Genomic DNA, 27,945 nt, shown 5'->3' with positions numbered 1-27,945 from the left:
GTCTAGTGTAATTTATATTTATAATTCACTTACAAGAAACTGTTGTCTCATTGATTTCTCTTCTCTCCTAAATATACAAAACAGAAAAATAAAATGAGGGAAGCCTAGAAAACCGGCTTAGTTCCATGTCATTTGAAATGTCTGACTGCATGTCAGCTGATCACAAGTTTACATGAAACCCTGGAGATGGCCACAGAGTATGGGTTTTTTTCCCCCCCTCCAACTTTATCGACAAGAACTGACAAATATAATTGTATGTATTTAAAGTGTACAACTTGATGGTTTAATATACATATACGTATACATTGTGCAATGATTAGCAAAATCAAGTGAACACATTTATTACCTCACATTAATTAACTCTTTTTGCATGTGTGTGGGAAGAACTCTTAAGAGCTACTCTCACAGTTTTCAAGTATTATTAACTATGGTTCTGTATATTAAAATCCCGAGAACTTATTTTTCTTATAATTGAAAGTTTGTACCCTTTGACCTACATTTCCCATTCTCCCCTCCTCCGAGCTCCTGGCAACCACCATTTTATTCTCTATGTCTAGAAACTGGCTTTCTTAAAAGAGATTACACATATAAGTGATACGATGCAGTAAGTATTTGTCTTTCTTGTTATGGCTTTTTTCACTTAGCATAATGCCTTGCAGTTTCATCCACACTGTTGCAAATGGCAGAATTTTCTTATTTTTTTTTTAAAGGCTGAATAGTATTCCAGTGTGTGTGTGTGTGGTGTATTTTATTTATTTAGGTTGTTTCCACATCTGGCTACTGAGAATAATGCTGCCCTGAACACAGATCATATTTTCAAAGGGCTTAAGCAGATAAGCTCTCAGTCATAAAACAAGAAAAAAAGACAAAAATCTACATGTGACAGATTTGCATCTATATGCCTACATTTTTTAAGTTTTTAAAAGATTTTATTTATTTTTTTGACAGAGAGAGAGAGTGATTACAAGTAGGCAGAGACGCAAGCAGAGGGAGAAGGAGAAACAGGTGCCCTGCTGAGCAGAAAGCTTGATGTGGCGTTCGATCCTAGGACCCTGAGATCATGACCTGAGCTGAAGGCAGAGGCTTAACCCTGAGCCACCCAGGCACCCCTATATGCCTGTATTTATATGCTGAGATGCATATGATTCAAAAGATCAAAATGTGGTAAAAGAGTTTTCCACAGAAGAGACACTTGAATTAAATCAAATGTATATATGTTTTGGTGCACTTTATTATTATTATTTTTGGTGCAGTTAAATTACCAAATTATTTTGTTACATCAACTGCAACTTTTCCTCTCCCCCCTTTTTTTGCCTGTGAAATTTCCATACAAAGCATTTGACCCAATGTCATAGTTTATATACTCATAATATTCTAAGGTAATGCCAAGGAACCTGAATAGTTCAATCCACTCAAGCATATACCTCTCTGTGGATGCATGGTACATGTGTGTGTGTGTGTGTGTGTGTGTGTGTGTGTGTGTGCATGTGTGTGTGTGTGTGTGTGTGTGTGTGTGTGTGTACATATATACATGCTCAGAACATTATCAAATGGACTCTTTGGACATTGGGGGCTTCTAATCATGTTTCTGAGACAATTCGAACTGAGGCTGCCCTTCCAGGCATTTGCCTTAATTACCCACTCCCTGTATAAATCACAGCTTTCTGCCTGTCATTGTTCAAGGCCCTGCTGTGAATCCAAACCAGGTGACTATGTGGATATGTTGGAAGGCAAAGTGACAGAACACACCTGAGCTTCCATTTTGCCCGGGGCAGTGATTATTAATGTGAGAAATCCGGAGTGATGTGAAGTGGCCAGAGTTTCAGCAGAATTTATTGCTTACAGCTTTGGAGTCCCCTGGCCTTTACCAGCTGTTCCACACCTGGACGTGGAGAACAGAAACATCCCTCTTCAATTTATCTTTCCTGGACTTGTTGCTTATGGGACTCAGATGCCAGGTGACAGGGCTGGGAAGCAGCAGTGAAAGTCTCCACCTGCACAGCCCTGAATTCCCCAAAGAGCCCTTGTTCTGACTCTGGTACAGACACCAGCTTTTAACAGTGTGTAAGCTCTAAGTCTGGGGGAGAGTGAACGTATATAAAAATTCTTCTTCTTCTTCTTTTTTTTTCCTTAGTGTATGATCTTTAGTCTAATCTGGGACAAATTGATTAAGTGAGCTAGAGACTGAAGTCTCCTGAAGGGTTCAAGGACTCTGATTCCATGGGCATGAGTACAGCAAGCAGTTCTTTTCTGAAGGCCTTTTGTTGGATTTCTTCAATTCTGGAGGAGTTTCCTAAGCCCTGAAATGCTGTGAGCTGCATGAAGGTAACGACTATTGTATTCTCTGAATTATTCTACTGGCTGGCACACATTAGGCACTAAGAAACAGTTGTCCACTGAATGAATGCATTAATGAATGAATGAACAGAATAACACGTTTTTGAGATCTAAGTGACACTATAGTTCAGGGGCTTTGTTCAAAGGCTTTGGAGGGAACACTCTTGGAGTCTTAGTTTCTTCATCCATAAATGAGGATGATAATAGTAACTGCACCATATGACTATTTTGAGGATTAGATAACAATGCAGGTATAGTAGGGCAGATTTCTCCCTCTCCATACCTGAGGCCTGACATTTACCTAGGCTAAAACAAATCAGGTAAGTGAGTGACTCCTTTTCCATAATAGGATGCAGGAGATACGCCGGTTGGAGGCTAACCTTGGCAACATTAAAGATCACATTTTCTTTTCTGTAATAAACCAGTGACCAGCCTATATTGAAAGGTGTTCCCTCTCTTCTCTTCCACTCACAAGATCTGGAGTCCTATTCAGAGGGAAGTTCACAGAAATGAAGGACCACAGTGTTTTGAGTTCCCAAGACAATCCCTTTTAAAAGCACTTCAGGAAGTGAATACGTGGTTAAGATTCTTCCTTCATTCGGTTTTAAGACTGTGACCTAACTTTTTCTTTTGAAGAATTAAAATTTAAGGGACAATCATCCAGTTTCTTTATAATGTAAAACTAATGCAATGTTAGAAATAAAGAAGATTTGGCTTTTTGAGATGTAATTTTAAAGAATTGGAAGACTGCCCTGATGGCCGGCTGCTCTTGCAAAAATTTGGACTTTGCCCAGGTAGTCCTACAAAGGAAAGAGCCCGTGACAGCCAAGATAGGACACACACTCCAGTCACTGTTCTTGCTCTTATACTTGCTGGTACCTGCTGGAAGAATTTTGTTTCTCCTTCCCCAGAGGAAATGGATGCAGCACTTCTCAGACTGGGATAATGTTCACTCACCTCCTTCTGTTATCACTGGTCTTTCTGAAAACCTGTACTCTTCCTTCAATCCTCTTCTTTCCTACCTACTGAGATGAGAGAAAGTGGTAAATAGCATTTGGGCTACCATTTGTTTTATTCCTTGTTTATGGGTTGTGTTCTCTGAGGAAAGAACCGTGTGCTTAGAATACAACGATTTCCCAATTCTACTACCAAGAACTAGGAAGGGAGTCTTCCACCAGAGTATTATAAAGAATGGTAACTTGTACAGGAGGCTGAATCTAAGAAAATTTGATGCCCATTGGCATGCAGAGAGAGGAAGGAGAGGGAAATGTAGTCAAGTAGCCCAAGAAACCCTGAATAAGAAGAAAGAGATGGTCCAAGGCACAGATTCTGTATGGAGATAGAAAAAGTATAAGGACCCTTCTGGAATTTTTTTTTTTTTTTTAAGATTTTATTTGCCAGAGAGAGAAAGCGAGTATACACAAGTAGGCAGAGAGGCAGGCAAAGGCAGCGAGAGAAGCAGGTTCCCTGCCAAGCAAGGAGCCCGATGCGGGACTCGATCCCATGACCCCGGGACCATGACCCGAGCTGAAGGCAGCGGCTTAACCCACTGAGCCACCCAGGCGTCCCCCCTTCTGGAATTTTTATGCCACTATCTCGTCCATACCATTGAAATAGGCCACACAAATTCTTGCAAAATGTAACATTTCTTCCTTCCTTCTTCTCTGTCCATTCTCTTTGTTCTCTCTCTTTCAAAATTTGCACACACTAAGACACACACACTCAAAACACAACCATACATAAAATGTATATAATCAATAGTGATTTTTTCAACAGGTTTTGACTTTGAAGCCTCAGGCAATGCACTTTGCTAGTGCTAACAGCCTCAACTTGCTTCCTGGCTGAACAAGGGGATGTTTGATACAAGCCAAGTTCACTATGGAACAACTTTCTGGACATCCCAGCCAGCTGGAAAGCTTTTTGTCCTCATAATTGATTTTAAGCACCATTGCTTCTTACTGGCAACACAATTACTCCCTGCTGAAACATGTGAAAAGAAAATCATACACCTAATCAGTTGTATTCGGGGCACTGCTTCTCCTCACCTCAACTGTGACTTTGTAGCCTGGAGAGGGATCATGGAAGAGGTTGGGGGAGGTGACCTGGAGTCTTCCCCATATACTCAATTGTCCACATTGTTTTTTTTAATCTAGCAAAATGATGACTTAGACATAGCATCAATAATATATTTCTAAAGATTTAGTTTCTGTGGCATTAAAATGGCACATTTTGTTGCTACTTTACCATGGAGATGTAGAGACTTGATTAAAATTAGCTTCTCTTATAGATAAGGTATAAAGTTATCTGTCTCCCTTCCACTACTGAAATCAGTATTTAAAACTCAGTATGTCTTTTCATTTTTATCATTACCATTTTGCATTTAACAACTCCTGGTGATACAGTGATTTTTCCTGAAGCAAGATGGAAATCTGGAAGAATACAGACAGGTCCTTTGAATACCTCAAATTCCACAGGAAAAGCTGTAAGTTCTCCCACAGTGAATAGGTTTACCTTTATCATTCTGTTCTTTTCCTTCCCTTTACATAATGGTGAGATTAGAGACAGATAATTAATTAATCAACCACATCTGAAAACATTTTCTGATTCAAATTAAAACAAGGGTAAAATTATTCCTATATTTTATGAATTCACTGAATTAGTAATGAAATAGGCTTAATTTAGACTTATGCAAACTGCTTTCCCACAGAATGTCTATTTCAGCACTCCGCAAGCTTCTTGGTGATGAAAAGCTTGATTTAAGAAAAGAACCATCTTCTGGGGGCAATGCGCATGGTCTTTGAACTGAAGTGGACCTTAATTATGTCAAAACTTAATCTCAGTGTGCTTTAATAAGATCAATCAAAATGATAGAACTCACTATCCAAACAAAATTGATCTCCGATTAAAAGACATTTTCTCTTGTTCTCATATTAAAAATAACTGAAATTTTACAGTCACTCAAAGTAAAACCAAATGTGCTATGTTTTCCTTTCTGGAATCAAAAGGTCAAGATAGATCCATGGCAATGGACATCATCTCAAATGGCTTATGAGCAAAAAAGCTACCGAATTTATTGAGAAAATATTAGACTATGAGCAAGAAGACCGGATTCTGCACTTCATGATTAGATTCCTATCTGGTGTGATGATAGAAACCCCTCCTCCACCAACTGTATGGGGTAGGAAGTCCAACGAAGACTGCGCCCATGTCTGTGTTTCCTCACCTTGGTATTCTATCCTTTAGTACTGTACAGAGTAGATGCTCAATGAATGTTTACTAAGAGATGAAATAAATCAAAGTAGAGAGTCACACAAAGATCAAGTTTCCTTTCCCCCACCTTTACTTCTAAGATTTCAGGCTGAAATAATTTCTTCTTGTCTGAAGTCATACTCAGTTTCAGTTCCCTGTTGCTTTGCTCCAGCTCACTTTCTTGTAAAGATAACATTTCTCCTTTCTTCACTGTGAAGCAAAATGCTAGTTACCCCCCATGATTTGACTCAAGTTTCAATACTTCCATGAAGTCTCACCTCTCAACTCTATTAGTAAACTCTGCTTTCTTTCATTATAAATTTTGTTGCACTTTCAGTTAGGGGAACATGTGATTTAACTGTATTTTAATTTTTTTTTGCCCAACTAAATTGGAAGGTGCTACTTATCCTTATCACCATATACAGCACAGAGAAGATGTTAGGACATATTTTAAGTGCTTGAATAACAAACACTTATAAAACTGCTGATTAGTCTTTGGTATATCTTACAAAACATTGTTCATTCATTAATTCTTGCAATATACTTATTTAGTCTTTTAGAATACAAATATACTAAAGGCTTTGACTTGGTTCTTGTTGTATCTTCAGGATCTAGAAAAATCTTTGTCACAGTAATAGGTGTCAGTAATTAAATATTGATCAAATTAACTATTAAGAGTTCCAATCTGGGTCCAGTTCCTATAGAGTTTGCTGCTCAGTGGGGAATACAGACAAGTAAGTATGTACTTAAAGTATGATATGTAGAGTATGACCATGAAGGAAGTAGAAGATCTATGGAAGATTCAGAATGACCTCTGTAGAAAGGGAGACAGGCATCAGGGAAGGCCGAAAGTAGGACCACTGTCCTGACATCTGAACTAACACAAAGAATTACACAAAGGGGAAAGATGATAGGAAAAATATTCTTATTTTTCTTATTTAAAAATATTTTCTTATATAAAATTTTCTTGTATAAAAATAGAGGGTAGCTCTAATTTTAATGTTGGGTAATCAAATTTTAATAAAAAAATATTCTGGACAGAAAAGACAGAATGTGAACATGCAACAGATCGTGGTGCATTTGAGGAACTAAAAGTAGTTCACCATGGCTGAAATACAGAATGAGTTGAAGGGGAGTTATAAAAACAATGAGAAACGAGGGGACCTAGTTATGAAGGGGCTCATGACATTTATTAGTAAGTTCAGACTTTATCTTAAGGGCAATAGGAAAGATTGAATGATTTTAAACACCGGAAATAGTGGCTGTCATTCCCCTTTCCAGAAATAGAGATACAGTAATTCTCTTTAGTTTTCTATGGAAATGTATTATGATTCTGACATTTTGTATAACTGAATTTCCATATTGAAATTTAAATTTTTTCTATATACTGTGCTGATTTTTAAAAAAAATTACTTCTTTATATCAAATGCTACAACTTGTTTATTAAGGACTATTTTATTATTGAAGAGGTTTTTAAAAAATATCTTAGTTTTTCTGTACAACATATCCTACTCTATTTTGGTCTCAGTTGGGACTAACTAAGGCGTTCTACAAAAGGTATCCAACTTCCTTGTACCTATCTTACTTCTAGCCTTTCTTTCCAGTGGATCCTTCCCACTAAGATCTAAGTTTTCCATAAATTTTATTTTTGCTTTTAAATCTTTCCCATCTCTTTCTCTCATTACTTAGCTCTTGAATGTCACCTTCTTATGAATTTTTACATATTCTCAACAAGTTCCTCTCTGTGATAACAAAAATAAGGATGGCATCCACCATGACCACCATGAGTGATTCTTTTATGGTCTTTACTAAATTAAAAAAAAAAAAAGAGTTGGGTCAAACACATTTCTAAAATAACTCAAGAAGCTGAAAACAGAAGAAATATTCATCACAACTAACCTGGGGGGCAGGGTGGCTCCGTTGGTTAAGCATATGACTCTTGATTTTGGCTCAAGTTGTGATCTCTGGGTCATGAGATCAAGTGGCTCTCCCACCCTCAGCCCCATCAGGCTCTACACTGATCATGGAGCCTGCTTAAGATTCTCTCTCTCCCTTTGCCCCTCCCTTCATCTCCCTCTCTTAAAAAAAAAAAAAAAAAAAGACTAACTTCTTACCAGGTTTATTTTACCTTTTAAAATATGTCTAGCTGCTTTGCAATAGAATGTGCAGTAATGAGGTTCTCTATTCTCATATGCCAACCTACCTGAATCTTCATACTTCTTTTCAGTACCATTGGTCAGTTTAGATAGCTCCATCTTTCTAACTATAAGTCAACATTGACTCCAACTTCAAAGAGCCAACCCAATAGTGTTTCAGAATCATCTTTAGGAATTCTTGGCCACACCATAGGACTTTGGACTCCCAGCTAATGGGTGAGTGCTCACATGTCAATAAATTCTTCCCTATCCAGCTTTATATTATACAACTCAGGCTAATAATCTCCAGATGCACTCCTGTGTGTGTATTCCCCAGGTTCCTACTAACACATATTAATAGGTCCTATAATTCCTTCAGTATATAAGCTATTTACTCCCATAATCTGAATTGTTTTTGTTTGCTTTTGTTTTGCTTTTGCCATTTGGTGGAAATTCTGATTATAAGTCTGGAGGTAATGATGGGTAGTGGAAGTGATTTGTAAGAAGGATAAACATCCTGATGTGAGGCATCTGTATATGGAAAGGTTGATCTGGCAGGATCTCCTCAAGGCAAGGGGGAAAAGACTTCCTTTTTTTTCTAGGGAAATCTGGGGTTTTATGATTTTAAGGTTCATTGATTCAAATGTCTTTACTTAGGTCTCAGGATTCCATTCTTTTCCCATCATGGCACTGGTTAGCAGACCTTTTGTGATTGTGCACTCATTCTCCTTTGTAGCTCATAATTAGATTCTGGGATGGCTTTTCAGCAAAATTATTTCTGCAGCTGCAGAAAGTAAGTGTCTTCTTAAATAATGGTGTAGAGTCCCCTCTGGCTTCAGAGAGTTTTGAATTAATAGTTTGTTGACCTGAGTATGTCACGTTCTTTTTATTTGTTTTTTAGATTTGTTTATTTATTTTAGAAATTGGGAGGGGCAGAGGGAGAGAGAGAGTCTCAAGTAGGCTCTGCACTGTGCACAAAGCCCCATGCTGGTCTCCATCTCATGACCCTGAGATCATGACCTGAGCCAAAACCAAGAGTCAGACACTTAACTGACTGTGCCATGCAGGCACCCTGTGAGCATGTCATTTTCTTATTCAAGTTTTCAAAACCAAGTAATAAAAATCAGCCACTCCAAAATCTTTTTAGTTACCACAGTTCCCATATGATCAAGTGACCTAGCTATTGAATAACCTGACACTGACCTGCAACTGATCTCAATCCACCTTGGTGCGGGTCTTGGTACTTGAGACACTAAGTGTTCCATCCCATCATGCCACTCGCCACAGGGAAGATGTTCTTCATTTTTGCCTGATAGTGCATGACCCAGGCCCTAAATCTCATGCTGAGACTGCTTTTAAGGACCATTCCTGGTACCGATAATCTTAGTCTAAGTTCCCACTGAAAATACTTAAGTGAAGGGTTTTTATGCTATGAAACTTTGAGTATCTTATGAAGAGATACATGTGTAACTGTTGAGTTGGGGAAAGGAATAGGTAATAGCAGTACACATTTGTGCATGAAGTGTAGGCTAATAAAAGCAAAGCAACTGTCTACATATTGCCACTTAATCTGTCTCTGATAAAGAATCATGTGATGTGGCTCTGCCAAATAGATTTACAGAGCAAGAGTCAAACTGGCGAGTTTTCAGCCAGAATATGGTCAAGTGACCCAGATCTTACAAGGTGCTGTATGTATCCAAATGGTAGGGTATAAATTTAACTGTTAGAATTGGGACTGGGTACTGAGCATTTATGATGTGGACATAGAAATGAAATGGCAGAATTCTTTCATTTTCATAACCTTACAGAAAAATGCTTAAGTTTTTGGACCTTTCATTATTTTCTGATTTAATATTGGTGATGGTTTCTAATATGGTATGACCAAATTACAACAACAAATTAATAAAGCATGAAGTGAAGACTCTGTTACTAGAGGTGTTTAATATTTGTCTTTATGCTGCCTGTAAGTATGTGTGTGTGTGTGTGTATATATGTATGAATTAAATATATATAAAAGAATATATATTTATATATGGATGAATTAAAGGAAGCTTTATATATATAAAGCTATATATATTATATTTAGGGTAATTATGTATATTTATACATTTATATATATACATAAATTTAAGCTCACAGGTATTCACATATATGAATACATATATTCATATATATATATTTCAGAGACACATATAGGCATATAAAGCTTCCTTTATTTTTTTAAAAGATTATTTATTTATTTATTTATTTGACAGAGAGTGATCACAAGTACACAGAGAGGCAGGCAGAGAGGAGGGGAAGCAGGCTCCCTGCTGAGCAAAGAGCCTGAAGCGAGGCTCAATCCCAGGACTCTGGGATTATGAGGTGAGCTGAGGGCAGAGGGTTAACCCACTGAACCACCCAGGTGCCCCTATAAAACCTCTCTTTTAATTCGTTCAATGGATATGATACTAGTTACATGAGATGATACACATGTCTTTCTCATAGTTCATCCCATCAATTTCCTTTTCAAAAAAGAGCAATACTCTTCCTCTTACAAAACATTAGAATCATTCATTTCATTTTCTGGACATTCCATTTATTGCTGTATTCTTTCTTGAAAAACTTAAAGTTGGTTTTAATAGTTCAATATTCTACATGGGGAACACTGGCAATTCCACTGCTGTCTTTAAAAAAATAAGTTATCATTTTATCAAGAAATTAATGAGAATTAAAATTTAATTTGTTCAGATTTCTATTAAAAAGGAATAGTTTTGAGTTCAGTTGTGTGAACTCAGTATAGATGGCCCAGTTCTTAGTTCTTAGGACTTGCATTATAGACCTTTGAAAGAAAGTAAGGTTGATAAAGACGGTTTCATGTATCACCTAACAAAATGAAATAAGTAAAAAGTGAATTGTATTTACTGGGTGTTTCCTGTGTTTTCACATGTATCTTAATGATTTGATACTACTTTTGGATAAACTAAATATAATTCTCCTAATAAGTCCCTCCCCCCCCCCGCCTTGGGCTAATAACATAATTTACTTGTCATGAACCAGAAGTAGCCTCAACACAGTCCTACTATTAAATTACTATCAGAATGAATGACTTAAGCTAAAGTATTCCAAGACTCAAATCATCATTTTGGGCAGATGTCCTACATTTAACTGGCTATGTCAAACAATTCTAAACTGCAGGTCAGCCCATGTTGTTATTTATGGGTTCATTTTACAACTGATTTATCCCAGAGGGTTTACCGTGAAGTTACTTTGCTGAATATATCTCCTGGGCACATAATTGGGATTTCCTTTTGGCTGGAGTATGCAAGTGGTGATAATTAGTTTGCACATTTCCAAGTAATTATCATAGATATACTCCAAATATTAAAATGTGAGACCTCTGTGGCCCATTCTCTATTTAGGTTTTGAAAGAAACCCAGAACTCTTTTTAGAAAGAAAACTTGCCATTTTCTGTAGATACTACTCTGGTGCATCTTGATCTGGTATTTAGTTAGATGCAAATTCTGGTTCAAATCCCGAATTAAAATTACCTATTACTAAAATACACAAAACTAGTATTATGTGGAAAGTGAACAATTTTTATTTTCAGTTTATCGTTAGAGAATATAATCTCAAATTTTGTGGTACTCTTCTCTCATGAGGAAAAAAAAAATGTAAAATTCATGTAATAACCTTGAATGTTATCATGTTCAGAGTTGGCCATCTCTCGATGTTAGAATTACAAGTTACGGTGTTTATTTATGAGTTCTTTTGGGCTATGCTGTTTTCCTACTTGAGGTGTATCCCTTACTTAATCCCCCCATACTCACAAATAAAGAGGCCTTGATTTTTCTTTTTTCTTGCTCCCTGGTAACCATAATGTTGATATGACTTGGAACCTCCCCAGTTGAAGTGGGGATTTAAATCTTGAAGAGATCCAGTGCCTCAGGGACTGTTGGGTTTCATTCCGTAACTTATGGTACAGGAGGTTGTGCTATCTGCTCTCTTGCGATTCAAAGTCTGTGTGGGCCAACAGTATCAGCATCACTTGGAAACTTCTTAGCACTGAAGACTCTGACCTCTCACCAGCCCTTGAATTAGAACATAGCGTGAGAAACCCTACCTCACTGGTGTCCTGCAGTGGGGTAGCACCATCTAGCCAGGCTATTTTAGCCACAAATAGTACTGTTTCCCTTTTACAAGCTCTCTGGATCAACCCTTGCTCCTGCCCATTTTTAGCTTGGTCATGTTGATTCTGTGAGTTCTTGATATTCTTCCAGTATTTTTTTTTTTTTTAAGCTTAAGATAGAGTCGGTTTTTATTACTTAAAATTGAAAAAGTCCTAGCTGATGCAAAGATTATTTTAATTTTCTTTTAAAAGTATCTCCAAAATTTCTAAGTTTTCCTCAATAGCCATGTACTACTTTTATAATGAGGAAAACAAACAAGTTATTTAAAAATGTACTCCTGCTTGAAGCCAGACAGCTGTGAATTTAGACCACATTGCTTTGGTCTTTCGTATTTAGAGACTTTTTTTTTTTTTTTAAGATAACTGTATTGTGTTTTATTGCTGTGCCCTCTGCCTACAGTGAGAGATAAATCAGAAGCATCCATGTCACATACCATTGTTTTTGAAAGGATGTTTTTGAGGATATTGTTCATGAATCTTATAGTATCTCCTTTCTGGGGACCCACTGAAACATTTCTGTTATGCCTCAGTGCATAATTTAAACAACTCCTGAGAACTAATGTCGAACACTCAAATCCTGTAAATTAATTCATAGTCTGTGAATAAAATTGTAAATTCTGAAAACCAAAGATTCTTTCAAATATCTGAGTCACTAGAATTACCTGGATTGTTTGGTTAAATAGATATACAAAGCACTAAGTCAATATCCAAGAGAAGAACCAGGTTTGAAATTCTGGCTGTACTTTAGCCTTACCTGGGAAGCTCCTCCGAGGCCCCTACCACTTCAATTATATCACAATCACTGAGAATGGAATTTTGTAAAAGTGAAGCAAAATAAAATAAATAAAAAGTACTATGCAATCTTAACATATGGTCAAGCTTTAAAAGCATTCTTTTGGCTGAATTTGTAGCCCACTCAATTTTCTTGGCCTTACAATATGCATTTCAAAATTAAGTTTATCCCTGGGCTTCATTTTACTATCCTGCCACTTTTTCATTTTGTTCTGATTTTTATATCTTGTTCCTATTTCATCATAGAAAGTGGATGAATGAATGAATGTACTGAACAGCCAAAACCAATTATCAAGTTCTATCACATACACCAGAACATAAGGGGACGAAAACAACCACTTTTCCCAAGAAATTTCTCTCCCTGACAACTCTCTAGCCGTCCCGTATTAATTGCAAAGGACTGAAGCAAACTGGCAAGAAACAGAGACAGAAGCCTAAACAAAGCTTTGCCTGTTATCTGATTTAGGCACCCAGGGTACGGTCTGGGGGCTGTGGAATGTGAAAGGGGAAAGCAAGGGTAGACTTGGGGGATGGAGAGCATCCTTTCATGGATGTGACCAGCTGTTCCTCCCTGTGGGGAAGATTGACACTCAGTGCTGCCACCTGATGTCCCCCAGGATGCTCTATAATATATTAACACTTGTGACACATGTTCAGGCCAAGAGCATACTCAAGAAGCTTGAAGTACTTCTATGTCCATTCCCAACCTACAAATGCTCTTGGACTTTTTCATGATGGCTCGTTGCCAACTTCTGCTATGTCCATTATGGTGATAATGGCTACTCTCCCAGAGCACAATTTATTCCTTGACTGAATTCTATCAACAAATCCCTACCCTACACTGTTTAAGGTGTTTTCAGAATTCACATTATTCAGCTATAGCATCTCTGAACATGTCTCTGGGTCACGACCCAATTCTAGAAGGCAATAGTTAAACCATTGACCTCTGGTTCCACCTATCAGCATTTTAGCTTTCAAACCAGTAGCCACATGTAATAAATCAATAATAATAATAGCTAACATTTACTGAGTACTTATCCTTGGCAAGCATTTTCCATGTATTAACTCATTTGATAATTACAAAACTACAAGGAGGGGTGGGGTAGGTGCTATTACCTTTTCTTTTCTTTTTTTAAAAATTTTTATTTAGATTTTAGTTCGTTAACATATGGTGCACTACTGGTTTCAGGAATAGAATTCAGTGACATCACTTGCATACAATACCCAGTGCTCATCACAAGTGCCCTCTTTAATACATTTACTTTTCAGAAGAGAAATGGAGACATAGAGAGGCTAAGTAAATTGCTCAAGGTTGCATCACAGTGCTAAAATTTCTGGGAGTGGAGCCCCAGAGTCACTTAAACACTTTGCCGTGATCATGTCACTGCTACATATTGTACAGATGACAGCATGGGTTTATTTAACTCATCACCTGGGGATTTTCTTATTGCTTACTCTACTCCTTCCACTGGAATTCACCCTCGCATTATAACTATGGCTTTCACTCATACCCTTATTCAAACCACCTCATCCCTCGCTAGCAGAAGGCCAGCAAGATCCTGGGAGAGCTACTGGCTATTCAAGGAGTTCTTAAAAGCTCCCTTTAGCATGCCAAAGAGCAGTATAAAGCATACAACGACAGGCACCAGGTCTCAGGAGAGAAAATCTGACAGTGAGATACCATCTGTTTCTACTCCTATCTATACAGACCATCTGCTCTTGCTCAAAATACTGCACGGATGCTACTTAGGGTCATTTAAGGTCAGAAGAATCATCAACCTTTCAACCGTGTCTATCCATGCACCCACCTTGTCTTCTACCACTGCTCGCCATGCCTGGCTCACCAAAGTCCCACACTTCACTGCTCAGGCCTGCATCCAGCCTTGACAACTAGATGGAGACTGAGAATATGTGGTGGGGGAAATAGTGGATTGCCATTAGTATAAAGGCTGACTCCAGAGCAGGTAATACTGAAAATACGATGCTGAAATTTTAGTCAAGGAATCCTTAATCCCAGAACACAACATGGGATTAAAACTTTGAATCCCTGGTCCTATCTTGCCTAGGAAGAAGACCTTAGGGGGACCAGGAGAAGTTATGTCTCTCCTACCCCTGGCCATATAAACCTGACCCCCACACATCATACTTTTGCTAACCCACAAATATGACTCAGAATTTAGCTAAAAGTCATAGCAATTACCAGGAGCTCTCCTTCCCACATGTCCCTTCCTTTTCATCTGTTCCCAGCCTGTTTTCATTCATTACCTCCCAGCTGCATGCTGATGGATCTACACCCCAATTCCAGGCACTGCTTCTGGCTGTACCAGGATGTGGGGCTGAACCCAGGTGGTTCTTCAGAAGCATGTGCTGAGACAGAGTCTACTAGAGATTAGTACCTATGAAAGGAAGGGGGAGGCGCCTGGGTGGCTCAGTCGTTAAGTGTCTGCCTTCAGCTCAGGTCATGATCCCGGGGTCCTGGGATCGAGCCCCACATCAGGCTCCCTGCTCAGTGGGAAGCCTGCTTCTCCCTCTCCCACTCCTCTGCTGTGTTCCCTCTCTTGCTGTATCCCTCTCTGTCAAATAAATAAAATCTTTAAAAAAAAAAGAAAGGAAGGGGGAGAAGTAGGAGTAAGCTGAAAGGAGAAACCGAACCTCATGCAGGTCAGCAAAGCTTCCACCAACTCAGAATTTGGTGGGACTATTGCCCATCGGGACTGTCTCTTGTTGGGCCCAAATGGCGGGAATTACCCTTGACTTGTCCAGTTTGCAAATGTGTACTTCCCCTAAGAAGGCTGTGACATTTCAATGAGGCAGCTCTCAGTTGTTGAGGCAGCCCTTAAAGGAGCTGACGACTGGAGGAAGTGCGCTGACTGCCTTGTCCGTGGGCATTTCAGTGTATGCCACAATTGCCCTTCCTGATGCTCCTCCTCATAGAGGGGTCATCAAGTTCTTGGTGTGGGAGTCTCACTCAGCCTGTGTCTCCAGTCCCATCTCACACAGTGGCCAGGGAAACTCCATGTTTCCATGTTCCAGTGCCTGGCCTGGAAAATCCTACAACTGGGCAGGAGAGCGATTGAAAACCTGATGAGAATAATGCTTTCATATGAAGGTCTATTCTGCTTTTAGAGATTCATCTCTCTGAGCTATTAGAAAAGACTTCTGGGATTGGTTGTAGTTTCCTAGGCTTTCTCATTTCTCTTATCTTCGCTTAAGGTTTTCTTCATACCTACTTCCTTGAAAAAATGCTGGGCTTTTCCCCTTTCTAAAGCTTTCCTTTAGTTCTCTTTCTTTAGATGGACCCTCTTTTTAGTTCTGAGATGACTCATTTTTCAAAACTGGTTCAATACATCTCAAAACTTTTCCACCAAAGAATTCCTGACTTCAGAGAAGGAGAATGTGCACTCCTGGTGGTCCCAGAAGCATAGCTCAGAACTGCTTTCTCTAGGCATGGAGTTTCTTTGAAGTCTCTGTATTTTACCTTAAAAATTCATGTGAATTTTGCATTCACCTCTATAAACTATATGTGCTAGTTTTAAACTATATGTGCTAGTTTTAATATTAAAATAATATTTTAAATTACTTATAGTAATAAATTTATTCAGGAATAGGTACCAATTTATGCATGGTTTCATACTTTCTGAAATATCCTTGCATATATCAACTTTAAATTCATCAAGCTAGGAGGTCCTACTTCTGTAGCATAGTATAAATCTCTCATAGAATCTTAGAATAAGAATTTAGAATACATTTTTAAGATAAACTTATATGCACTGAATTGCATTTTTACAATACTCTCTATTTTGGTGTGTATTCAGACTGAAATTATAAATGAAAAAGATCAACATACTTCTCAGGGAAGAGAGAAATTTTCCCATGAAATCAGAAATTAGGTGTTCAATTTTATTAAATATGAATAAATTATCTTGCTAATCTGGTAACAATTTCAACACAATTCATTGAAAGCATTTATGTAAGGAAATGCACACAATATATTTTAGGTTTACAGCACTTTGATGATCTGACTTAAGAAAATAATTTATAGATCCAATCTCTGTAGAAATATCTAAAATATCAAGACTTCGGAGTCTGGAAAAACAAATAAAAAGCATATCATTAGTCCATTTTCCATTATATTTTTACAATAAGTACATTCTTATAAGAATCAAGCAGGGGACACTTGGGTAGCTCAGTGGGTTAAGCCTCTGCCTTCAACTTAGTTCATCATCTCAGAGTCCTGGGATTGAGCCCCACATCAGGCTCTCTGCTCAGCTGGAAGCTGGCTTCCCGCCCCCCCCAACCCCCGCCGTCTCTCTCTGCCTGCCTCTCTGCCTACTGTGCTCTCTGTCTGTCAAATAAATAAATTTTTAAAAATCTTTTAAAAAAGGAATCAAGCAGCATTCATTCAACAACTGCTTAGTACTGTTGAGTATCCGCTGTATGTCAGGTTCTTTGGGAAGTGCTGGGAAAGAGTGAGGAACAAGGCATTCTTCCAGGTTATTTTGCAGAAGGGGGATGGGTGGGAATATAGCTGAGAGTTTAAAGTGGTAACCCTTGGAAAGAATCTAGAGTTCAGATATTCTGAGATTGACAGAAGGCAGATCTACGTACTTTTTTTTTTTTTAAGATTTTATTTATTTATTTGAGAGAAAGCAGAGAGGGAGAGGGAGAGGGAGAAGCAGACTCACTGCTGAGCAGAAAGCCCAACACAAGACTCAATCCCAAAACCCTGATATCATGACCCAAGCCAAAGGCAGACACAACTATCTGAGCCACCTAGGCGCCCCAGATCCATATACTTTTAGCATTGCCCTTTTAGATAGCATGTTTAGGGAAGGTCTTTCCAAGATGGGATATTTAATCTAAGATCAAAGAGAGGAAAAGGAGCTAATTCCTATGAAGAACAAGGGGGGAAAGCATCCAAGTATCAGAAACAGCATGTGTAAGTGTCCCCAGTGGGAAATTCCTCAGAATGAAGAACAGAAGACCAGAGTGACTGGGCCACAATGAATGGGAAAAGAGTGGTACATGATGGGGTAGAAATGAAATTAAGAAGATCTGACTTCATTTTAAGTGTAACAGGATACCACTTAAGGGTTTTAAGCAAAGGAAGTTATGTAAGTCATATATTTTTAAACTATCAATACTGTATCTTAATAGAGAATAGATTTGGGAGAGCAAAATGAAACCTGGGAGGGGACGCCTGGGTGGCTCAGTGGGTAAAAGCCTCTGCCTTCGGCTCAGGTCATAATCCCAGGGTCCTGGGATCAAGCCCCGCGTCGGGCTCTCTGCCCAGTAGGGAACCTTCTTCCTCCTCTCCCTGCCTGCCTCTCTGCCTACTTGTGATCTCTATCTATCAAATAAACAAACAAACAAAAAATCTTAAAAAAAAAAAAAAATCTTTAAAAAATCTTTTAAAAAATCTTAAAAAAAAAAAAAAAAAAAAACCTGGGAAACCCCATTTCAGAAACAGTTCCAAGAGAGGTTTGGTTATGACTTCAGGGTATATTTGGGAGTATAACTGTCACAATTTGAGATGAATGTGGGAAAGGAAGACTGGGTCTAGTATCTTTTAGCTGGGAATCCTTTTAGATGGCACCAAATATTATGCTGGGAAAAACTTGGGGAAAATTGGATTGAGAGGAATCTTTCAAATTTTTTTTAATCTGTTAAGTTTCTGATGGATGGGAAACTACCAAATAGAAGTACTAGGTAGAAAAGTGTATGCAGAGGATCAAAGAAAACCTGGCTTCAAGTTTTTTTTACCTTTGGGAATCAGAAGCATAAGCTGGTGTCTAAAGCAGTGGGAATGAATGGGATCACCAGAGGGGTGGAGAAAGAGCAAGGAAGGGCCCTGAGAGACTGCAATATTTAACAGTTGAATAGAAAGGGAAGAAACAGTAAACAACACTTCCAAAGAGAACTGAAAGATAGCAGTAAATAAATAGACGTTAATGTTAACACACACACACACACACACACACACGCGCGCGCGCGCGCGCGCGCGCGCGCGCCAAAACAAAACAAAACAAAACAAAAACAGAGGGTCAACTATTTGAGCTGGAAGGGAGCGACCAACACAACTGAGGCTGTCTGGGCGAGCTAATAAAGAGTGGCTAGAATGTGTTTATTGAGTTTATCAACATGGAGTTCATTTGTACCTTGATAAGAGCAAATTCAGTGGAGGACACAGGCTGCAGCATATCAGGACTGCCTGATGAGTGCATGGGAAGGGAGGAAGCACGAGAAAACAAAGGCTGGAATGCGCAAGAGATACTGTGAAGGATGAAGGGCTCACCTGCCCGTTCAATGTCCATGTACATGTTGTTTAGCAGCAGGTGACAGAACTGGGCAAGGCAGAGTGACACCAGATTAGGGGGAGAATGTTTCTGCACATCTGAAGGATTACTAAAAGTAATCGAAATTCTCAGCATATAGTCCCCACTTAGTTACATAACTATTCTCCTCCTCCTGAGGTTCGTGACTGTGGGCAAATTGTGAAGCTTTCCCAATCCTGTCTTCTCATCTATAAAAGAGAAATTATAAAGAAATCTACCTTAATGTCTCATTGTGAAGACTTATGAGGCAGTATATGCAAAGTATTTGGGGAATGTCCAGAATTATGTTATCCCTATTAGTACTAGTCGTGGTATATACAATTAAAAATGAAATATTTACGAGTATTTCACTGTTTAAATTAGAGCCAGCCACTGGCTGGAAATTTAGCCCTGGCAAGGAAAGAATATCTGGGAGTGGTTCAAAGATGTTAGTTTTCCCATTCTCCTTTCCCGTCAGCTCCCAGTAACTTCAAACCTACTTCTGGTTTCTATGAATTTGCCTATTACACTAGGTACAATTTTTAATTAGGTAAAAATAATTTTTGGAAACTTCTCCTCCTATTCTCCACCACTCATAAAATCCAAAATTCTGGAAGTGGATAGTGGTGGTAGTTGCACACCACTGTAAATGTACTTGTCACTGAATCTTGCACTTAAAAATGATTAAAATACAAAATTTATGTTATATATATTTTGCCACAATAAGATAATATTATCTAAAAAGAAAGATGTTAGCTTTAATCTCACTTCTGGCCAGGTGACCATAGGGAAGTCATTTCAGATTTATTTGAAATCACTTTACTCAACTACAAAATGGAATGAGACCAGCTATTTCTTTAAATGAGTCTCATTCAACCTCCAAATTCTGTGACTATAACATTCATAAAACTTAGAAAAGTATGAATGAAATAATAGTACAGAAAAGACTAGATATGATAGGAACATACTTTATTGTAAGTAAAAAACCAAGCATCTCCAATAATATTTTCATATAAAATATAAATACATGTATTTATATATTTGGCTTATTTACAAATCACACAAATAAAATTATGATTCATAATTTTTCCTGGGATTTGAAGTTTATTCCATAGAGCTGATAATAATAGTTGCCACTAAGCATGTGTGGCTTTCTAAATTTAAATTAATTAAAATTGAATTGAGTAAAAATTTGGTTCTTCAGTTATACTAGTCATATTTCAGGTACTCATAGCCACATATGGCTAGTGGCAAATATAGAACATTTACATTATTTCAGAAATTTCTGTTGGACAGTCCTCACAGAGTATTCCCTATTGCTTATGTATTTCTGCACATTTTCCAAGGGATATTTCTTTCCCTAGCTTCGCTTTTCAAATAGCATTAGCAAATGACCAAACCTGGAACAGATGCTGGAGTGTCCTCTGAGAAAACATGCCACCACTAAACTGTCATCTCCTAATATTTGTTTAATTTTTCTAAGGACACACACCTAGATAGTATTTTTTTAAGCTGAAGTATTCTATGACTATTCTTCCAGAAATGTTATTCTTTAATTTGAAGCAGTTTTTTCTATGACTTCCACTATTTATTTTCATTTAATTATACCTTTAAAGGATACCATAAAATCATGAAGTCTTACAAGAGGAAATTAGAAGTGGAAGAAGAACCATTGCTATGATTCTATAGGCATTCGGAAATAGACTTCATAAGCCAAGGATAAGACATAATCTCATTTGTTTTACGATGTGACAGAAGCCAGTCATGGCTTAATTAATTCAGGGTTGTTTTCATTTTGGTTGCATGGGACAGATCTGTTAATAGAAACAATGTATAAATAAAGAAGATCCACAAAAGGATGTTGAATATTGGTGGTGCTAAGGGGGAAGGCTGTCAAGAATAAGGTCTGCAAAAAATCATCTTTCCATGAGAGACAAAAACTGGCTGCAGACAGATGCTTATAAGACCCCAGCTCTTGTTGAAGAGGACAGCTTTATAAATAGATGCACAATAACAGCAGCCAGCTGTTCAAAATAATTGCCAGGCGATATTTGGTGATGACAACCTGAAGAAAGTCATCAATGCAATTATTTCACACCAGATCAGTCCAGCAGATCTGTTGAACCTTCCTGCCTGTACTGAGTGAGTGAAATACTCATTATTGTTGAAATGCCAATGTTGCTTGCTCATTTTTTTCTATAATAAACAATGATTTCAACAATTATATTGTTGTAGCATTATTAATAATTTAATCAGGGACAGTTAACTCAGTGGGTTAAAGTTTCAAACATGTGAGGCTGAGGTTCAATGCACTTATGCCTGTGGAGAGATGCTCTGTTCCATCATAAAAGCTTATGTTCTTAATGTTAGTTAGGTATTTCAGAAAACATACCAGCTGGCTGTAAACCAGGACATGTTCCATTGTTAATGTCTTGATCATTTTATCATGCCATACATAGAAGAATCTCCCAAGTGTTCTATAAACTTGTTTGTTCCCCAAATACATTTATTTTATAACTACTAATACTCATTATCATTCATTGATTTCCTTTCATTACCTCTTGAATGCCTTGAATTTTTCTCTTCTCCCTTCCCCAATCCATTCTCTTCAAAGACCCGGTTAAGTTATATAGCTATCTGTTTTCTACAGCCCAACCATAGTTTCAAGAACTTTTCAGATCTTCACAGTCAGGGCTTCTGTGGTAAGATGTTGTATTATTTGATTAGCATATGGATAGCACTCTTCCTGAAATATTTGCAGTATAGTGTTTCATGTGATATTTAAACAACTATTTAAAGTGGATCTGCTTTCTCCTGGAAAGCGATCAGATTTTCATGGCACAACATCATGGGTAAAGTATAAAGGTCATCTATTCAACAAATAATTCAGTGATAATTATATGTGTAGTAGAGATAAGTATGGGATTCCAGTAGGGAGTTTTGCTGGGTGAATAAAATATAATGGTCTTTCAAATTTTCTTTAAAAAAATGGGGTTTTAAAATTTATATTGATGTTGGGGCACCTGGATGGTTCAGTCAGTTAAGCGGTTTTGGATCTGAGTCATGAGATAGAGCCCTGTATTGGGTTCTAGGCTCTATGTGGAGACTGACTGAAGATTCTCTCCCTCTGCTCCTCTCCCCTCATGTGCTCTGTCTCTTTCTCTCACTCTCTTTCGAATAAACAAATAAGTCTTGGGGCACCTGAGTGGCTTGGTTAAGCTCTGCCTCCAGCTCAGGTCATGATCCCAGTGTCCTAGGATCAAGCCCTGCATTCCCTGTTCAGTAGGGAGTCTGCTTCCCCCTCTCTGTCTGCCCCTTCCCCTGCTTGTGCTTTCGCTCTCTCTTTCTCTCAAATAAATAAAATGTTTAAAGATAAATAAATACGTAAATAAATAAATAAATAAATCTTTAAAAATTTAAATTGATGTTAGAACAATTTATCTGTAGGCTTGACATATCTTGTTCTTAACCTCCTCTCTACCTCTAGATACTTTTTCCTGAATAAATGTTTTGATTTTGGGACATTGATTACATAAATAAATATCCCCTGAGCACCCATAGTGTGCAAGAAATTGCTGGTGAAGGTAGAGTACAAAGAAGTGAAAATTTGTCTCTTCTGATATTAAATAAGGCCTGAAACACTGGAAAGATATACCATACTGATGGCTTAGAAGACAATATATTTAAGACGTCAATTATTCTCAATTTACCTATAGATTTAAACCAGTCCTAATCAAAACCCAGCAAGTTTTTTATAGAAATTGACAAGTTGATTCTAAAATTTATATGGAAATGCAAATTACCTAGGGTATACCTATTCTAGATCCTTTGTATATATCTATCTACATATATATATTTCATACATACATAATTATTAAGAGTTATCTCTAGCATCAAAAGTATTAAGGTGAGACATAATTCCATTTTCAACTGTCAATAATATTTACTTATTCCTGCTATAGTTCATGAAACAATTGGGTATGTATTTTTCTTATCATCTCTACTCCTCAACCTCCACATTTTGTTATAAACTTATTACTTTTACATGGTCACGATTTATAACATTTTCATTCTGCTCCATAACCATAAAGCCATAGTTGCTTAGTTTTAGTCCTGAATTTGGTATGTTTTAGTGTTCATCAATGATATTGTCACCACGGAGTCTCTTTAACTCAGCTTTTTATTTATTTTGATACATCACTTGGTTGACTGGATTTCATCCTGGAGTAATTCTTTTAGTAATGTTCATAAGTACAGGGGTGGCTGGGTGGCTCAGTGGGTTAAGTCTCTGCCTTTGGCTCAGGTAATGATCTCCGGGTCCTGGGATCCAGCCCTGCATTGGGCTTTCTGCTCAGTGGGGTGCCTGCTTCCTCCTTTCTCTCTCTCTCTCTGCCTACCTCTCTGCCCACTTGTGATCTCTGCCTGCCAAATAAAGAAATAAAATTCTTTTTAAAAATGGTCATAAGTACAGTACTCTCTGAGTTTTTGTGTACTTGAGAACATTAATCTATTGACTTTATATTTGAAGCAGCATGTTGGTCCTAAAATTCTTGATCACAATTTTGCTTACCTCTTTGTGCACATTGTTCACTATCTTCTGGCAATGAATTTGTAGGAATTTATGATTTCTTGTCCTGCTTGTATGTGATTTGCTTTTTCTTAATGTTTCTATTAACATATTTATGCATTTATTCTTGAAATTTAGAAATTTCTGTTTAATGCATTACCAGTATGCCTTTCAAGTTATAGATTCAAATGTTTATTTTAGAAAAGTTTTTTCTATTATATTTATTTATAACATCTATTTTTTGCTTTTCCAGAAATGTGATTTCCTTTGTCACCTATACCTATCATATCTGTATCATATTTATCATGTCATATATCTATACCTACAATCTCTATCATATTCACTTAAATTCTTTTTATTGTTTTAAAATTTCAATTCCATATTCTTATTTCCTTCTGCCTCTCCTTTAGGTGTTTGTTTTTAAATCAGTACTGCTGGGTGCCTGGGTGGTTCAGTCATTAAGTGTCTGCCTTCAGCTCAGGTCATGATCCCAGAGTCCTGGGATCAAGCCCTGCATCAGGCTCCCTGCTGGGTAGGAAGCCTGCTTCACCCACTCCTACTCCCCCTGTTTGTGTTCCTTCTCTTGCTCTGTTTCTCTCTGTCAAATAAATAAAGAAAATATTTTTAAAAAATAAATCAGTGCTGCTGTTTTTTTAAATTATTATTCTTTTTCTGATGTCTACCAGCTCTTCTTAATTCCTACTACTGATAGTCTTTTCCTTTCTTTCTCCTTCTTTCCCTCTATCCTTTCTTCTTTCATTCCTTTTCTCTTTTTACTTTTGAAGTTTTTGTTAGAAAAATTGTAACTGAAATTTCAAAAAACTGGTTTTATTTATACTGTAATTTCTCCTTATTGTTTCTTTTCTACTTAATACTTTTCTTTGAATTAATGTTCAACTCTGAATAGTTTCTTGCCAATGAAAGACAGAGATGGGTTAAATTGATTCAGCTTAGCTGGTTCCCAGAACTTAAATCAAGTTTGTGTACTTCAACACACTGTCTTTAATTTTGTTATTACTTTATCCTGGATGCCTATTTTCATTAGTTTTTGCCAACCAGGAATTCAGAGTGACTTATAGTTCACTTTAGACCTACAGCGAAGCTCCTTAAGTAGTGTGTTCTCTGAGTTTGTAACTTGTTTTTCACTATTCTCTCTCCTTTATTTTACTTCTAAGAGATACTTTTGACTGAGATGTTATAAAATCTATCATAAAATAGACGTATTGTTATGATTTGTTCTTTAGTCCCATCTCTTCTAATACTCTGTCCTATCGATTTGATCATTGCATGGATGTACTCCTCTTTCTCTGTGATCTTCCTACAACTCTTCATTTCATTGCTTTAATCAAAGGTTTAATACATGACCTTCTAAGAATTTGGACTCTTATTTTTAAGAAATCTCTTCCTGTCTAAAATCTGGGAGAGTATATATCAACTTTCAATATTTTCTTTGGTCCAAGTTTTATAGTAGGTGGCAAATATTCCTTATACTTTGTAATGTCAGATTATGGATATGTTTTTATTTCATTGATGATGAAATTTTCTTCTTTCTCTCCCTTTTTTGTCTCCTTGCTTTCCTCCCATTGTTTTAAATGAAAAATTTTAAGAATGGAGAAAACATGTCATTCTTTAAAAATGGGAGGCTATATTTGGAATAGTGCTTGTTGATATTCTTCTTTGCATTTACTCCTCCTTGAAGGTATTATACTAAAAAGATAAAAAGGAATCTATGAAAGTACTACTTCATGTCTCATCCTTCTACTGATATGGACATATTTTTAAATATTTAGCTCCTCAACTTTAACTTTTGGTTCCCATCCTATCTTACAGACTCAAGAAGTTCTCTTGCTACAGGTAACAACTGATAATCTATTTCTTGACTTATGTCTTATTTATTGATTTCCTCTCATCCCTTTGGTCATTGGTGACTGTTACTTAACCGTGGTATAAAACCAAATTGAGTGGTAAGAGCACGTTTCAAAATTTAGATGAAACATCTTCTCTTCCATGAAGTTTTCCTAGCCCTTCTCTTTAACTCTTCAGGATGAATCAACCATTCCTTGCATTGTGGACCTTCTGTACCTCCTACATGCTTCTGTCATACCACACACAACCCTTGATACACAGAAATTTTTATACATCTTTCTCCCTCAACTGAAAGGACCTCTCAAAGACAAGAAAATACTGTACTCCAAAACCTGCCTAGGCTTACAAATAAGACAATACATTCTCACTAAAAATTTTTCATAAAGCTTTCACTCACATATAAAACTAAATGCTACAAATATTTGATAGAAGAACCAGCCTATTATATCTGTAAAATCATAGCCCTAGCAATTCTTCTAAGAAATTAAAACAGCTGTCTTCTGACTGTTTTTAATAAATATTACATTTATTATTTCAACCACCACCTCTGTCATCTCTTCTAGCTAACCTTGTATTAACTCTTTACATACTAGTAAAGCCTGTTCCATTATTTGTCCCTAATAAAACTTATAAATCCTGCTCTATTATTACTCCTTAAGGCACAGAGTGTTTTAGTAAAGTATCTAGATCAATTTTTAGATATCTGGGTCTACAGCCTGAACTCCAAACCACTATATAATGTTGCCTTCTGAAAATTAAAATAATAGCAGGATACTTCACATTTTCCAAAGAATGTTCACATTTATTTCCACTATTTATTTGGTTGTTAAAATATGAATTTTGTTTTAAAGAGGCCAAACAAAGCAAAGTCTTCTTTCTTCCTTTTCTTTTCTTCTTTCTTCTCAATAATTTGTGAAACACCAGCCATATACCAAGACCTGTGCGTACTTTACGCACAATTATGACATTTATTCATGTGCTACTCACAATCACTTGAAGGAGTTGAGGTGAGGTAGACATCTCTGGAACAATGAACAGGGAGAGGCAGGAAGAGAAATTGGACATTTGAAATTGCCTACCATGTAATAGGATTGTTGAACATATCAATCTATTTAAACCTCATTGTAAGCCTATGAAATAAGTGTGATGACTTCCACTTAACAAGTATGAATACTGATGCTCAGAGAAGTTAAATGAATTCTCATTGTCATATAACTATTAAGCAGTAAATAATATTAAAATCTAGATTGGTTGAGTCCAAAATTTGTGCTCTCTTCATTACATATTCAAGTTTCCTAGGGGATAGAAACATTTCTAAGATACACAGCATTTACTTGTCCTCCCATCTTTCCTTCCAAAAAGAACTAAGGCAATAAATGACAGAGGAGACTGTATTTGCTTATAGATTTAGTGAAAGGCTTCTCCATGGAGTTAAAATGAGCTTTGAAGAACAAGTAGCTTTTGATTAGATAGAAGATCAGAACATAATATCCCAGGGAATTGGCACAGTATAATAATAGGCATGGATTCAGGGCCCTGTGGGAAATGGTAAAGAGTCTGAGAAGAAGAACCATAAGCAATAAGGTTAGTAATAATTTAGGTCAGTAATAACTTAGGTCAGAGTATCCTGAAGGTTCATGGTAAAGAACATTATGAACAACTCTTTGTTATCCAGGAGCCTTGGGAAAGAAGACTTGCTGAAAAATGTTCTTTACTGATTGCTCATAAGTGTCCAAGCGCAACAAAACCTAATAATCAAAATCACCTGAGATTTTTTTAAAAATGCCCAAACAAGAAACCAAACAAGTTGTCAATTATTTTAACACTAGAGGAGAAAGAACTTTAAAGCACAGATGGAAATCATAGAATTCATAAATGTCCAATAAAATTTTGTTAATTTAAAGCTGTAGAATCAGCAGTTGCACAACAAACATGTTTTCATGAACTGGCAGTAAAATTAAAAACCTCTAGGAAAGCAACTTAGATCTACACTATCATCAATAGTTGCTTCCAGCAAGATGGTGGAGAAGTAGCAGGCTGAGACTACATCAGGTAGCAGGAGATCAGCTAGACAGCTTATTAAGCCATTGTGAACACCTACAAATCCAACAGGAGATCGAAGAGAAGAAGAGCAACAATTACAGAAACAGAAAATCAACCACTTTCTGTAAGGTAGGACCAGCGGAGAAGTGAATCCAAAGCGATGGGAAGATATCCTGCGGGGAAAGGGGCTGGCTCCTGGCAAGTGGTGGAACAACGGAGCACAATATCAGGACTTTTAAAAGTCTGCTCCACTGAGGGACATCACTCCAGAGGCTAAACCAGGGTGAAGCCCACACGGGGTCAGCGTGGCCCTAGGTCCCACAGGGTCACAGAAGGCTCAGGGGTGTCTGAGTGTAGCAGAGCTTGCAGGTATTAGAGCAGGAAAGTTGGCTACAGAGATAGAGCTGAAGAGTGAGCTCTCAGCTTGGGGTTACCGTGAGCCAGTCACAGGCTGGGTGAGTTCAGAGTGCATCT

Source organism: Mustela erminea, chromosome 16 (genome assembly GCF_009829155.1).
Source record: "Mustela erminea isolate mMusErm1 chromosome 16, mMusErm1.Pri, whole genome shotgun sequence".
Classification (NCBI taxonomy): Eukaryota; Metazoa; Chordata; class Mammalia; order Carnivora; family Mustelidae; genus Mustela; species Mustela erminea.
The sequence above is the reverse complement of the archived record's forward strand: the minus strand, read 5'-3'. Positions refer to the sequence as shown.